Source organism: Parus major, chromosome 19, assembly GCF_001522545.3.
Source record: "Parus major isolate Abel chromosome 19, Parus_major1.1, whole genome shotgun sequence".
NCBI lineage: Eukaryota > Metazoa > Chordata > Aves > Passeriformes > Paridae > Parus > Parus major.
In genome coordinates this window covers 8,118,966-8,131,521 of record NC_031787.1, presented here as the reverse complement: position 1 = coordinate 8,131,521, position 12,556 = coordinate 8,118,966, and the positions used below count along the sequence as shown (strand labels likewise).

Below are 12,556 nucleotides of genomic sequence, written 5' to 3'. Positions count from 1 at the left end.
GGGCTGAGGCTGAGGCTGAGGCCGGGCCGGGCCGGGGCTGGGGCTGGAGCCGGGGACAGGGCCGGGGCCGGGCCAGCATCGCTCCCAGCGCTCCCAGCTCAGGCAGACACCACCCGGCCGAGCTAAAACTCCCAATATTTCTCTTTCGACTCCTGCTCGCTGCTGCTTTAATCAGCGCTTCCCACCGAGGCGCTGGGAAAGGCTTGCAAGGCTTTGCGAGGCAGCATCCTTCGTCCCGAGCTGACTTGGATTTTGGGGTACCCGAGAAGCTGCCACTGACTCCATCTGTCCCCTGTAACCCTGCCGGCATTAAAAAATCAGTGAGTTCTAGGAAGTTTTTCCAGGAGAAAAGCCCGTTTATTGGGTGGGGAAAGATGCAGATGGGGGTACCAGAGCCTCCCTGCTCTGCTGGGGGTGCCCAAAGCTGTCAGGCACCCCTGGAAGGAAAATAAATATAAAACCAGTATCAGGGCTTTCTAAACCAAATAAAAAGGAGGTGTGTGGGATAGGAGTCCTTTCTCGGAGTGGGAGAGTGTTCTCCTTCCCAGCAGGTTTGTGCCGAGCTCTGGTGCAGGGACGTTTGTGCTTCCCATCACTGCTTCCCACTCCTCTGCCCCTGATTAATGAATTGCTGCTCATAATAACCAGGCCCAATCCCAGCTAGGGAATAAATGGGTCCAGCAGGGTCTCATCAGAGTGGAGACATGGAGATGCTGCTCTGCCCCCATCTCTTGGCACCTCCAGCCCTGGGAGGTGATCTGGGATCCACCAGGAGCAGAGGATGGGCACACACCTCCAGCTTTTCTTAGTGTTCTGCTGAAGAATTTTGCTAAAGTTTGCCAGACCAATGCTGAATCAGAAGCATTGGCTTCCAGTCATCATCAGCCATGAGCATCAGAAGTGTAAAGCTGTGTCATCAGGAGCGGGAGTGCAGCAGTGACACCCATCTCCTTCCCTCTGCAGTGCTGGTGGCACACAGGGACAATACACAAACAGATAACTGGAGGTAGAAGAAAATGAGAATATTAATTTTAGGTGAATTGGCTCATATTTCATTGGAACTGTATCCCATATTTACGTGGCGTTTCCCCTGGTTTGAGCACTTGGTGGGACGGCAGGGTGGCTGTGCTACCCACAGGGATCCCACCCCAAAATGCTGCTGCTCCTACAACAGGTCCCTCTCACCCTGAGGGGCTGATCCTGCTCATCCACATGCTGGGAAACACCTTGGAAAACCTCTGGCATCACCAAACCCCTCTGCACTGACATGAGCAGCCACGCTGGGCAAGCAGCTCCTGCCTGCTCAAAGCATTAAATATTTTCTGCCAAAGTGCAAAATCCTCAGAGTGCAGCTCATGGAGCTTCCTCCTGTGCCAGACCCTCACCAGAGGAGAACCCGAGGGGCCAAGGGCCTGGCACTGCCATGGCATCACCTTCCACCAGCCAGGCTCAGGAGCTGAGAGCCTGGGGCAGGCAACGAGGTGCCCACTCCTGGTTTTCCAGAAGCTCCTCCTAGGAAAGGAGCCAACTTTCCCTCTCCCTGCCGTTTCCTCCCTTGTTCTTCGTAAAATCCACACTCATTTCACTACTTTGAAAGCACATAATATGATGGGTGAAAACAATTAAATGAAATAGACTGGTAATACCCATGGGAAAACATTTTTAGATATGATATTACAATCTTGTTTCAAAATTGGATTTTGCCAAGAGGAAATACAGTTTATTATAAAACACATTTTCTTTTAATTTAATTATATAATCTTTGGCTTCAGAGAAGGGATGCTTAAATCAGACCCATTTAATTTTCAAGTGTATTCACCCATCACCTAGGGCAAATTGGTTTAAATTAGTAGGTGACTATATAAGTTCTAGATATGTGCCAGACAAAAATTTATCTGCAAACTCCATATAAAAGACTATCTACACCGACAGCACAGCGTCAGAAATTACCTGGGATGAACACACAAGCACCCAAAGAGCAGCATCTGCTCTGATTTCAATGATACCCGCTACAAAACCTGATCTGGGATTATTTTTTAGCTTTGTTAATGTTTTGCCAGATCAGTTCATCACCCTGCATGTCTGCACCGTGCCAATAAAACCTGATGACCTGCAGTTAGATTCCACCAGGTGCATTAAATTCCCATAACGGGAGCAGATGTTGCTCAGTGTCCCAGGGCCTGTTCCCAGCAGAGATTGCATTTCCAGCCTAATGACGGCCGTGGTTTGTTCGGCCTCCATCCGTCACCGCCAGCCCAGGCGGCTCAGCTCGGCCAGCACTGCCCGAGTTTTAGCACAGATCTCCCATCCCACTCCTCCTGCTCCCACAAGCTGGTCAGAGGAAAGCCCTCCAAGCCCTCCAAGCCCAGCAGCTCCCCGCTGCCCAGGCCCGGCTTTGCTGCTCGCGAAGGCAAGAGAGGAAATTCCTCGGGCGAGGGAAAATGCTGCAGTGCAGTCAGGGCTGAGTCGGCAGGAACACCACGGTGATGATAAATAATCATCCCTGGAAGGGGCTCTGCAGGGCAGGGAGCGGAGCTCCAGCAGCCAGCCCGGCTCACCCCGAGCATCCCCGCGCTTTGGGGCTGCTCCCACAGGGGAATCCTCCTCCAGAAGCCTCCAGCAGCCCTTCTCCAGATCCACCAGAGCCCCCAGCCAGCCTCATCCCCATCAGCCTCTCTCTGCTCCCCCAAACACACAGCCCTGGGTTTGTGTCCTCCCCATGACAACACAGTGACCCTCACCTTAAATAAACCACAAAAAAGCAGAGTTTCTGCCCTTGCACCGGGGCCAGGAACTCAGCCACCATCAGAAGGCAGAATACAAAAGCAACACCAAAACTCAGTTTAGTTATTAAATTCTCACTGGGCTGTTTTAACAAATGACAACAAAATCTACATCACAATTCTCGTGGCAGGCAGGTCACTGTGAAATCCACAGCCAGTGGAGGTTCTGCTCCCACAACACACATACATAAATAAAAATAAAAATATATACATGCACCAGTGTAGGGAAACTCTGGAAAGGTGAGTTGAAAGTGTTTCCTAAAGGCAAATACTTACTAAACTCCACCAAAACATGATTTGCCAAAATAGCTGGTTTTAAATCACAGCTCACAAGGCCAGAATTCCCACAGCCAGCACCTCCACCCTTTATTCCGTGTATTGCAACTGGGGGCTGCCCAGGGCAGTCCCCATCCCAGGGGGGATTTAAAAGTGTAGATGTGACACCTAGGACATGGTTTAGTGCTGGGGGAACGTTTGGATTTGATGGTTTTAAACACCTTTTCCAATCTAAATGATTCTGGGGTTTTCCATATAGGCCTAGTGGTGAGCGTGGGGGTGGATGGTTGGACCTGATGGTCTCAAAGATCTTTCCCAACCTTACCAATTCCATGATTCTATGGGTATTCCATGAATAAATATGATTATTTCAACAGGTGTTGGACACACACTTCCTCCTGGCTCTTTGATGCTCTCCCCCTCGGCCACCCAGTTTGGGAAGGCACCCAATCCATCCCTCAGGACCAAACCCCAAAGCCAGCCCCGAAATGCAGATGCACTCCAAGTGTGATGCAAACATATGATCTCAGCCATGTCTGGCAAATAAACATTACAAGGGGCTGTTTCAAATCTTTGTAGTAGCAAATCTCAGCACTTAACTAGTAATGCAATAAGTCCTATCAAGAGCAGGCTGAAAGGTGGAATAAATTTCCTGGAGAACAATGAGGGTGATGTATGCATATGACCAAGGCACAATAAAACTGTAGAATGGGAGGAAAAAAATGCATACAGTCAATACAATAAAATCAGCACAAATATAGGTTGTGTAAGCAAATAAATCTAACAATCCAAATATTTTACAACACGCTCACACACAGAACATTTTTTTCCCCCCCTCCCCAGAAATCTTAGGGTGAAAAAAAAATATAAATATAAAAATTAGACTGTTTTGCATCTGAGTGTATTGTAAAGGCACCAGCGGCTGTCTGCACAAATTACCATTCATCTAGGCGTTGTTGTGGAAATTTTCAAGGGATTTGCAGTAATTATATGACAAAATGCTTGCAAATCTCACTCATTGCTGAATAGAAACACACGGGTCAAAGATTGAACACTCTCAGCTTGGTAATTTGTAAATGTCAATCAGACGGGGGCCACGGGAGGCACACAGGCGTAAGCACTGAAAGGCACAGCGACGCCGTAGCAACCAGAAAAAGCCTTTTCAATCCACATTATAAAAGGCACGGGATAGTTTTACTTTCCAGCTTTTTTTCCCCCCCCTCCTCTCCCTTCTCTCTCTTTTTTTTTTTAAACAAACTGATCACCTTGCACCCAGAGGAGGAGGAGGAAAAGGGGGGAGAAGGGAGGAGGGAAGTAAAGAAAGGAAGGAAAAACAGTTTAAATAAAACTGGTGAGATTAAATTAACTGATACATACATTCGAGGAGGTAGATCGTTTGCTCTGTAATAAATATGGACTCCTATCTTCCCTCCTCGCAGACAGCAAGGAAAGCAAAATAAAATTAAAAGATATAACAATAAAAATTATAAATGCATTGCGGGCCCGCAGACCAAGGGCCTGTAATGAAGCTGCTGCGAGGTGGGAAGCTCCTTATCTCTGGGGATCATAAACAGGGAGAGGCAGGCAAGGTGAGGGGGCCCAAAACCCCTCCCAAACCCCCTCCCACAGGGACCAGGACCTGATGCCAGAAGTCAACTCCATCTTTTCCCCAATTCCCCAAAGTGGAATTTGGAATTCGATTGTTCCCAACTGTACAAAAGGAACAATCCTGGTGTGTCTCTCTCCCCTGGGGATGTATCCAGGCACAGATTTGCTCTGGAGAGCAGCATCTCCTCCTCAAGGGCCATTCCCGACACAACCACGGAAATTTGGGAATTCCTGGGTGTTTTCCCTCCAGGCCCCGCAGCTTTTCCACCTTGCCCTCTATTTCAGTACCAACCAAAAGGACATTTTTGGCGTGTTTGGGGGTTCTGGAGGTTGCTCCCCTTTGTTTTTTCCAAAAGGAGGGGAAACCCCCCCAGAGCAGAAGGAGCTGCTGGTTTTGTCTCAGATGATTTCAGGGCTGAAGCCCCATGGCAGGAGAGCTGTCTCCATCCCAAAGAGCCCCCGAGCCCTCCCCGTGAGGCTCCCAAACTTTCCCCTTCCTCTCCTGGCACTGGGAGCCAGCCCAGGCTCCAAACCACAGCTGCTCCCACTCACACCCAGCTCTCTTCAGCTCTGCCTCATTTTGGGAGACTTTCAGGCACCAAAGCCAAGGTTTTGTCCCTGTGCCCAGAGCTGGGGAGGATGTGCCAGCCCTGAACGCCTCCAAAACACTGCAGTGTGACCTTTGGTGCAGAAGAGGGAAGGTTACAGCAAACAGAGCACACACAGCCCAAGGTTTGTGCAGAAATGGGAGAAACTCCTCAGAATTTGTCAATAGCAAAGGCCAAGCTGCTGGAGTTCAGCTGTCAACACCCCTCCACCCCTTCCCTCAATCCCAGGTTCACCTGACACGGTGTGAGCTCAGCTTGGAGCTCGTTCCTCGCTCTCCAGGGGTTTTTGAGAATCCCAGACTGGTTTGGGATTGAAGGGACCTTAAAACTCCTGGGAGGAGCACCTTCCATGGACCAGAGCTCCCTCCAGGCTGCTCCAGGGCACTGGGAATGGCATCAGCTCCACCCTCCACGGGATTTAATGAATCTGAGAAAAATTATGAAGTACCATAAAGCCACAAGTCTCATAAAAAGTATAATAAAATTGAGAAAAGCTATTAAGTTATAAATACAACCAATACATGCAACATCACTCAGATGGCAGAAACTGGCCATAAAATAAAGTCATTTTAAGCCATCATTCCACAAGTTACCAAGTGTCTTAATTCACCAGCCACACGTCCCTTTATGGCACCCAATCCCATTGTCTGTACAGAAGCTTTAGAACTTCCACCTTCCTGTACAGTTAAAAATGCACCTGCCCTTATAGGAAATGTAGGACAAAGGACTTTGGGGCCTCTTCCAGATTCTCAGGAAGAAGTTGTGCAGATCACTTGGTCCCTATGTGATTTCTCTTATTGAACCAACTCCCAAAATGCCTGGCACAGGCAGAAAACACCATTGGAGTTATTGCAGGATGCAGCAAAAAGAGGGAAACAGGGAAATAGAGGGACTCCTGCAGCCAAAATCTGTGTTTTTACAGAAATCAGCGATGATATTTGAATTTTGAGTCGTGGTGCTGCAGCATCAGGCTCCAAATAATTCTTTTTCTATTCTAAACACACCTAGTGCCCATTGAAAACAAATTATTCTCTAATAAGTTGCTTAGTAAAAATTGTATCCATTTCTTAAAAATACATTGCATATAAAAATAAATAAAAATATGTGCACCAAGGATTTACAGTGCAGGTGTATTTCATTTTCCTCCCTCAATTTAAGGCTTATCCCCCTCCCAACTGCTGTAGAACAATTTCCTCTCTTTTTTTCCTCGAAGGGTCCTGTACATTATGAATATTCATTGGAATAATTAAGCACCCTGTTCACAGCTTGTTGTGTTTACTGTTAGTCCAATAAAACCCAAACAGGTTAATGATGATCTTTAATACGGGAATTTAATATTATTTCACCTCTGTATCAGTGAAAAGTTTAATTTCCCCTTTAAGCCTCATCAATTTAGGGAAAATAAGTAACCACCATAAAAACCCACGGCAGACTCTAAGTCAGAGGTGCAAGCTCCTGTGTATTTGCCTTCTGAAATTCTCATTTTGGTTTAGCATTAGAGAAAAAGCGAGGTGTGATATTTTTTCTTTTCCTAAGAATTATTCAGATCGCGGCTGGTCAGCGGAAAGCAAAAAAAACCCTTTAGGATGCGGCAGCAGCCATGGGAAAAACACATTTTATCCAAGATCCCGGTGAGGAAGGCTCGGAGGGAAAAGTGGAATTCGTGGCCAGGGCAGCATCCCCGGCCAGGGCTGGCACTCGCTAATTAACCCCTAATCAGCCTCATTAGAGGTGAGGAGCAGGAGTCAGAGCAGCGCGGCCGGAGCAGGACGGACCAGCACAAATCAGGGGGCTTTATGAGGATTACTCACATTCATTTTACCCTTTAAAAAAAGGCAATAAACCTTTGCTGGGTCATTACCGGCTGCCGAGGGGTTTTAAAGGAGTTTTTAGGGCTCAGGGCACAGCAGGGCTGTGAGCTCACTGCCCACCCCAGCAGTTGTGTGTGTTTTTAGGAAGGTGAATCCTCCTCCCACCCCAGAGATGCCCCTGATCCCTGAGGTTCTGCACCAGCCCAGGAAAATCCCCAATTCCATGGCCAGGCACCCCCAGTGCCAAGAAAGCTCCTTTGGTTTGCAGCTCGAGCAGGCACTGTTAGATCAGACAGAAATTACAGAGCAGAACATCCAGCTGTAAGCAAAAATGAGACCAGAAGGGCCAAGCATATAAAATAAATATAAATAAAAGAGTGAGGGGAGAGCCCTGGCCTGGCTGCACTGCCTCAGCCCCAGCTGAGCAGCACCAGCCTCTCCCTGGGCCTTGAACACTCAGGAAATATTATTCTGAGAATTACCTGAGGTTTTATTTAATGCAATAAAAGCTCATTTTCGATGGGAGTTAGTCCTGAAAGAGAGGACTGTTAGGAGATGCCAGGTGATGCATAGCTCAGCCCTCGGAACCAGTGAACTCCCAAATACCTGCAGTGCTCCAGGAGGTGATGCCTCTCTGCCAGAGTGGCTGGCTGGATAAACAATTAGGAGAATGTCTAATTTAGCCCTGCAATTAATGGGGGGCTCAGTATTTACACCAGCTAAGCAGCATTTCCTCCAGTATTCCTTTAGGTTCTCTCATAAGCCAAGTTCCTGCCTTTTTCAAACCACTCAAAGGAAATGAGAAACTAAACCCAAAGCAACCAACATCCCCCAGCCCAGGAAAAAGCAGAGCAAGAGCAAGCCAGAGGTGTTACCTCCCTTACAGGGTTCTACAAAGCATCTTCTATTAATAGAATTTTAATAAAGTGAAGGAACTCAGGGCAGGGAGAGCAGCTGGAGCCGGAGTCTCAGAGGCATCCCTCCAGAAAAATGTCTTTATGCAGGAAAAGAAGAGGAAGAAAGAAAAGGGGAAGGCAGTGAAACAAAATCAGGGGAGCAGAGCCCACCCCTGCAAACGCCAATCCTGGAATTCTCTCCGAGCTGAGGGCAGGGAATAAAATGCAGGAGTTAATCTGAATTTCAGGTATTTATAACCTATTTATAACCCCTACCTGGAATCTGGCTGGGGGAACGAGGCTCCCAAGGAAAAGCTCCCCCAGTCTGGTAACTGGGAGCAGCTGAGCACTTCCTCAGGAGCTCCCAGGGATGGATTAAGGGACAAATTCTTTTAGAAATAATTTGTTTCTCTGCAATTTTATTTAACTTTGCAGTGGTTCCCAGCACACACCCCCAGCAGCAGCAAGGGCAGATTTTACAACTTCCCTGGAATATTTCTCTCTATAATACACAAAGTATTTCTCCATATGTGATGGAGAATATAATTAACCCCATTTCCAGCAGAAAGCAGGGAAAAGGGAGGAAAATGGAGTCAACCCCTCCACATGGAGTTGCATTTTCTGGCAGTTTGGCCCAGAATTTGTGTGTTTGGCACTGGGACTGCTGGAACATCTCTTCCCACCCAGCTCTGGGTAGGATCCAAGCAGAAATTTGGAGATCCAGAGCCGATGATGAGAGGTAGAAGGAGCCCAGGCAGGAAGGCAGCTCCCCTGTGCCATGGAAATGCCAGATGTGGTGCGTTTGTCCTTTGGAGATGTCTGCAGGAATAAAGAGGCTCCCCCTCGTCTCCATTTCCCCTCTGCTGAGCAGCCTGTGCTCATTGCAGCAGGAAATGGAGTTTTCTAAAAGGAGTCTGGAGCTCTGGGACCCCATGGATCCCACAGAACACCGGGCAGGGGGTGTGGGACCTGCTCCTGCTGGGAGGCAGAGCTCTGGGAAGCCACAGTCTGGGTCTGGGGGGAAAACACCCCGAGGCTCTCAGGGAATCCTGTCTAGAGCAGGACTCGGCTCCCTGACCTCCTTCCCAAGGAGGCAGCAGCGCCCAGCAAAGCTCTGCCCTCTCTCCAGCTTCCCCTGCTGCTCCTCATTCCTGCAGAATCCAGATGACAGAGCAGCTGCTGCTCCAAAGAAAAGCATCAGGAAAAGCTGGGATGGGGCTGGGCTGGACCAGGGGCTCCTCTGCAGGGACAGCGACACCAGGGCCTGTCCCAGCACAGGGACACTGCACTCCTGTCCCCCCACTGTTCACTGCCTCCTTCTCTCTCTTCTCCCTCCCTCTCCTAAAGGAAAAACTTCCAGCATCATTTCCAAACTCTGCACCAATGGCAGGTGTTCATTTCCATGAGCTCCCATTTTGGGAATAATACATTCTTTATATGGCAAATAATAACATGTATTTATAAACAGCTGTTGCTGCACGAATGAAAATAGTTCTAAAAGGAAGAAATCTGGTATGAGATAAAATTACTTTTTTCATTTAGCAGTTGAGCTGCAATCAGGAGAAACAATCCATTTCAGGCAGTAACACTTTTCTGGTTTTAAACACCAGCCAGCAGCATCTGTCACCCATCCCCAAAAAATAACTCAGTGACTAAGAGAGGAATGACCAAAAAGGAGGAATTTCCCCATTTCCTCAGCACTTGGCTGTGTCCCAGTGCTGCCCTGCTCCCTGTGTCTCTCACGGGAGGGCTGTGGCTGCGGACATGGGCAGAGCTGGACCATTTTGGGAGTCTCCAAACTCCTGTGGATGATCCAGCCCAGCATCCCAGAGCTGCTGCCGTCCCTCTCTGAGGACTGAGCCCTCTCCCACTCCTTTCCCAGCACTCAGAGCCACAAAACAGAGCGAGTTTCCCATCCTGCTCCCCACTCCCATTCTGCCACCCCCGGCCCTTGGCACTCAGCCTTTCCCCTCCTGCTTCTCCCATCATTTTTTCCTTCCAGGAGAAGTCAGGGCCCCAGGGTTCACCCCCATGCCCAATATCAGAGCTCCATCTAGCGCTGCACAGCCCCTCCCGCCGCCAGGGCCGGGGGGAAGGAGGGGGGAAAAGGGAGAAAAAAAAAAAATTAAATATATTAAAGGTGTTAATAAGCGACTTATTTAAACGGAGTATCACATATTGAACATTAATCACCTTGCAGTAAAAGTGTAATTAAGGAGTCACTCTGCCTTCTGGGGAAGGCTCGCTTGGAAGCCGAGAGAAAATGGTCTCTTTATTAACACAAATTATTTTATTTGGCTAAAGGTAATAATTCTAAGTGAGGTCAACGGGCCTCGTGCACACGCGAGCGGTGCCGGGCCCGGCCAGCGTTTCCATGGCGACTGAGCCAAGTTCATCCTCCTCCGTAATGGTTCTGCTCTCCCACCTCCTCCGGGATTGTTCCTGGGGAAAACGCGCCCTTCGATCCGTCAGCAGCTGAATCCCACCGGGAGAATCCCCCGAGCCCTCCCGGGGGCCGGGGCCACGTCCAGAGGGTGCCGGTGCCGTCCCCGGCGGCCGCCCAGGAGGCTCCGTGTGGGAACGGCGCTCAAGGAGAGGGATGGAGAAGCAATCCCACGTGGGGTTGGCTCCTCACGTTCTCCAGGATGGTTTGAGGACGATCGTAGGATGGTTGTGGGGTGGTTGGAGGGCGGCTGTAGAACTCCATCCATCCCATCCCCGCACGGCCACGCCGTGGGGATTTTCCCCCATCGCTTCCCCCGGGGGAGCCAGGTCTTTGTGTGGCTTCATCTCTGCGGGAGAGCTGTGACAAACTGCAGATCCAGCAGAAAGCCATGCCAGGGATGGATGTTTTTGGCCAGAAGCCTGTTTGCCTCCTCATTTTAGCTCAAGTGCCCACGTTCAGCATCCTCATGGCAGTGAAGTCTCCGGAGCTCTTCACCTGTGAGCGCTTCCAGGGGGAACAGGGAGCAGCAAACCTAAAAACCTCTCTAATTTTATAAAACCAAACTGCACCAACGCACTGGTGACATCCAGAGGGGGTTTGGGCTGGAACCCCCTTTTTCCTGAGCGCATTCCTGTGCTGGGAGATCTCCTGTGTTACTCTGCCTGGCAGAGATGATTGTCTGAAGTTGGTGGTGATTTATCTGCCTCCCTGTCGTGTCACCCGTTTACAGTGCTGGATGTGGAGCACAGCATTAACATTTTACTATTATTCTTACCTTTCAATGCAAAAAGATAAGAGTGTAAATCTGGGAGACAAGGGACGCGTCAACAGCGCTCCCGGCACGCGGGGCTGGCCATGGACGCTCCTCCTCTTCCTCCTCCTCCTCCTCCTCCTCCTCTTCCTCCTCCTCCTCTCTCCGTGCTCCCAGGCTTGGTGGGGACAATTCCAGCCCCCAGATGTGCTCTGATCTTCCTCCAAAAACAAATCCAGCTCCCTTGACCAACATTCCTCATGGTCCAAGACCCCTCCTGGCACAGCCACAAACAGCCTGTCCCCAACTGCTGGCCAGGCCCACGGAACTTATTAACACCTAGTCAAGATTAATCAAGCAGGGAAAGCTAAAGCAGGGCCCTAATTAGTTGGTGATGATAACTATATTTGTCATCCTCTCCCCAATTAGTCTACTGTACGTTTCGGAGTTTAATTGCACCTTGTTCTTCATTTAAATGTCATCATGTGCATATATTCTCCTCCTTCTTTAGCAAATTTGAGAAAAATTTGACATTAAATATAGATTATCTTTAGATTTTCATAATTAACACAACTGAACTGCCTTGAGCCTGAGTACATCTCCTGCTGCTGTGAGTCTGGGCTCTCTCTTGGCAGGGGTGGTCCAAAGGGTGAGGGATGCACCCCCTGGCACTGGGGACACGGGTGGGTGGCACTGGTGGCCATGGTCAGGACATGGCCTGGAGGTGCCCCTCAGAAGGAAGGGATGGAGCAACCTTTGGGATTTTCTCTCCTTTGGGTTTCCCTTCCTGCTTGCCAGGGCTGGAGAGGTGTTTGATGGTGAGCTGTGGGTCAGACCGTGCCCGTGTCCCATGTCCCCCGTGGCAGGGCCAGCCCTGGAGCCTGAGCAGGGCAGGACAGGGAGCCCTGGCTGTCCCCAGCTCATCCCGGATCCCACTGATCCAGATTAGCGGATATTCAATATATTGAGGGACAGAGAGAGCTCCGGGGAGCGACCTCTGCATCCCAGCGCCTTTAACCCTTCAGCTGCTGCCCACGGCTCACCACAGCGCTCTGTGACACCCAGCACAGCTGTCCCCAGAGCTGGGGACACCCGGCCACCTCCCCCCCTGCCACCCTGGGCCTGCTGTGTCCGGCTCCCTGCGTGCCATGGACGCTCAGGGAGCCATTCCCTGGCAAATCCTGGGGAATGGTTGATCCTGAGCCTTTCCCTGCTGCCCCCAGGGAGCCTGGAGCTTCTCTCCTGCCACACCTGATGCTGCCCAGCCCCAGCCCGGCCCCCCTGAGCCCCCCTGAGCCCCCCTGAGCCCCCAGGCAGGGCCAGACTGGTCCTGAGCCATCCCTGGAGCGGCTCCACATCCCAAGCTGTGCTCGTGCC

The 12,556-nt window shown here is 50.1% G+C and overlaps 1 long non-coding RNA gene across 1 annotated transcript; it reads right to left on the bottom strand.

Moving 5' to 3' along the window:
• Nucleotides 1-10,234: 10,234 nt before the first annotated feature.
• Nucleotides 10,235-11,326, bottom strand: LOC117245291. Its single transcript, XR_004499860.1, has 2 exons — nt 11,204-11,326; nt 10,235-10,932 (listed from the first exon to the last, which is right to left on the bottom strand). It is a non-coding gene; the product is annotated as an uncharacterized LOC117245291 (long non-coding RNA).
• Nucleotides 11,327-12,556: the final 1,230 nt, after the last annotated feature.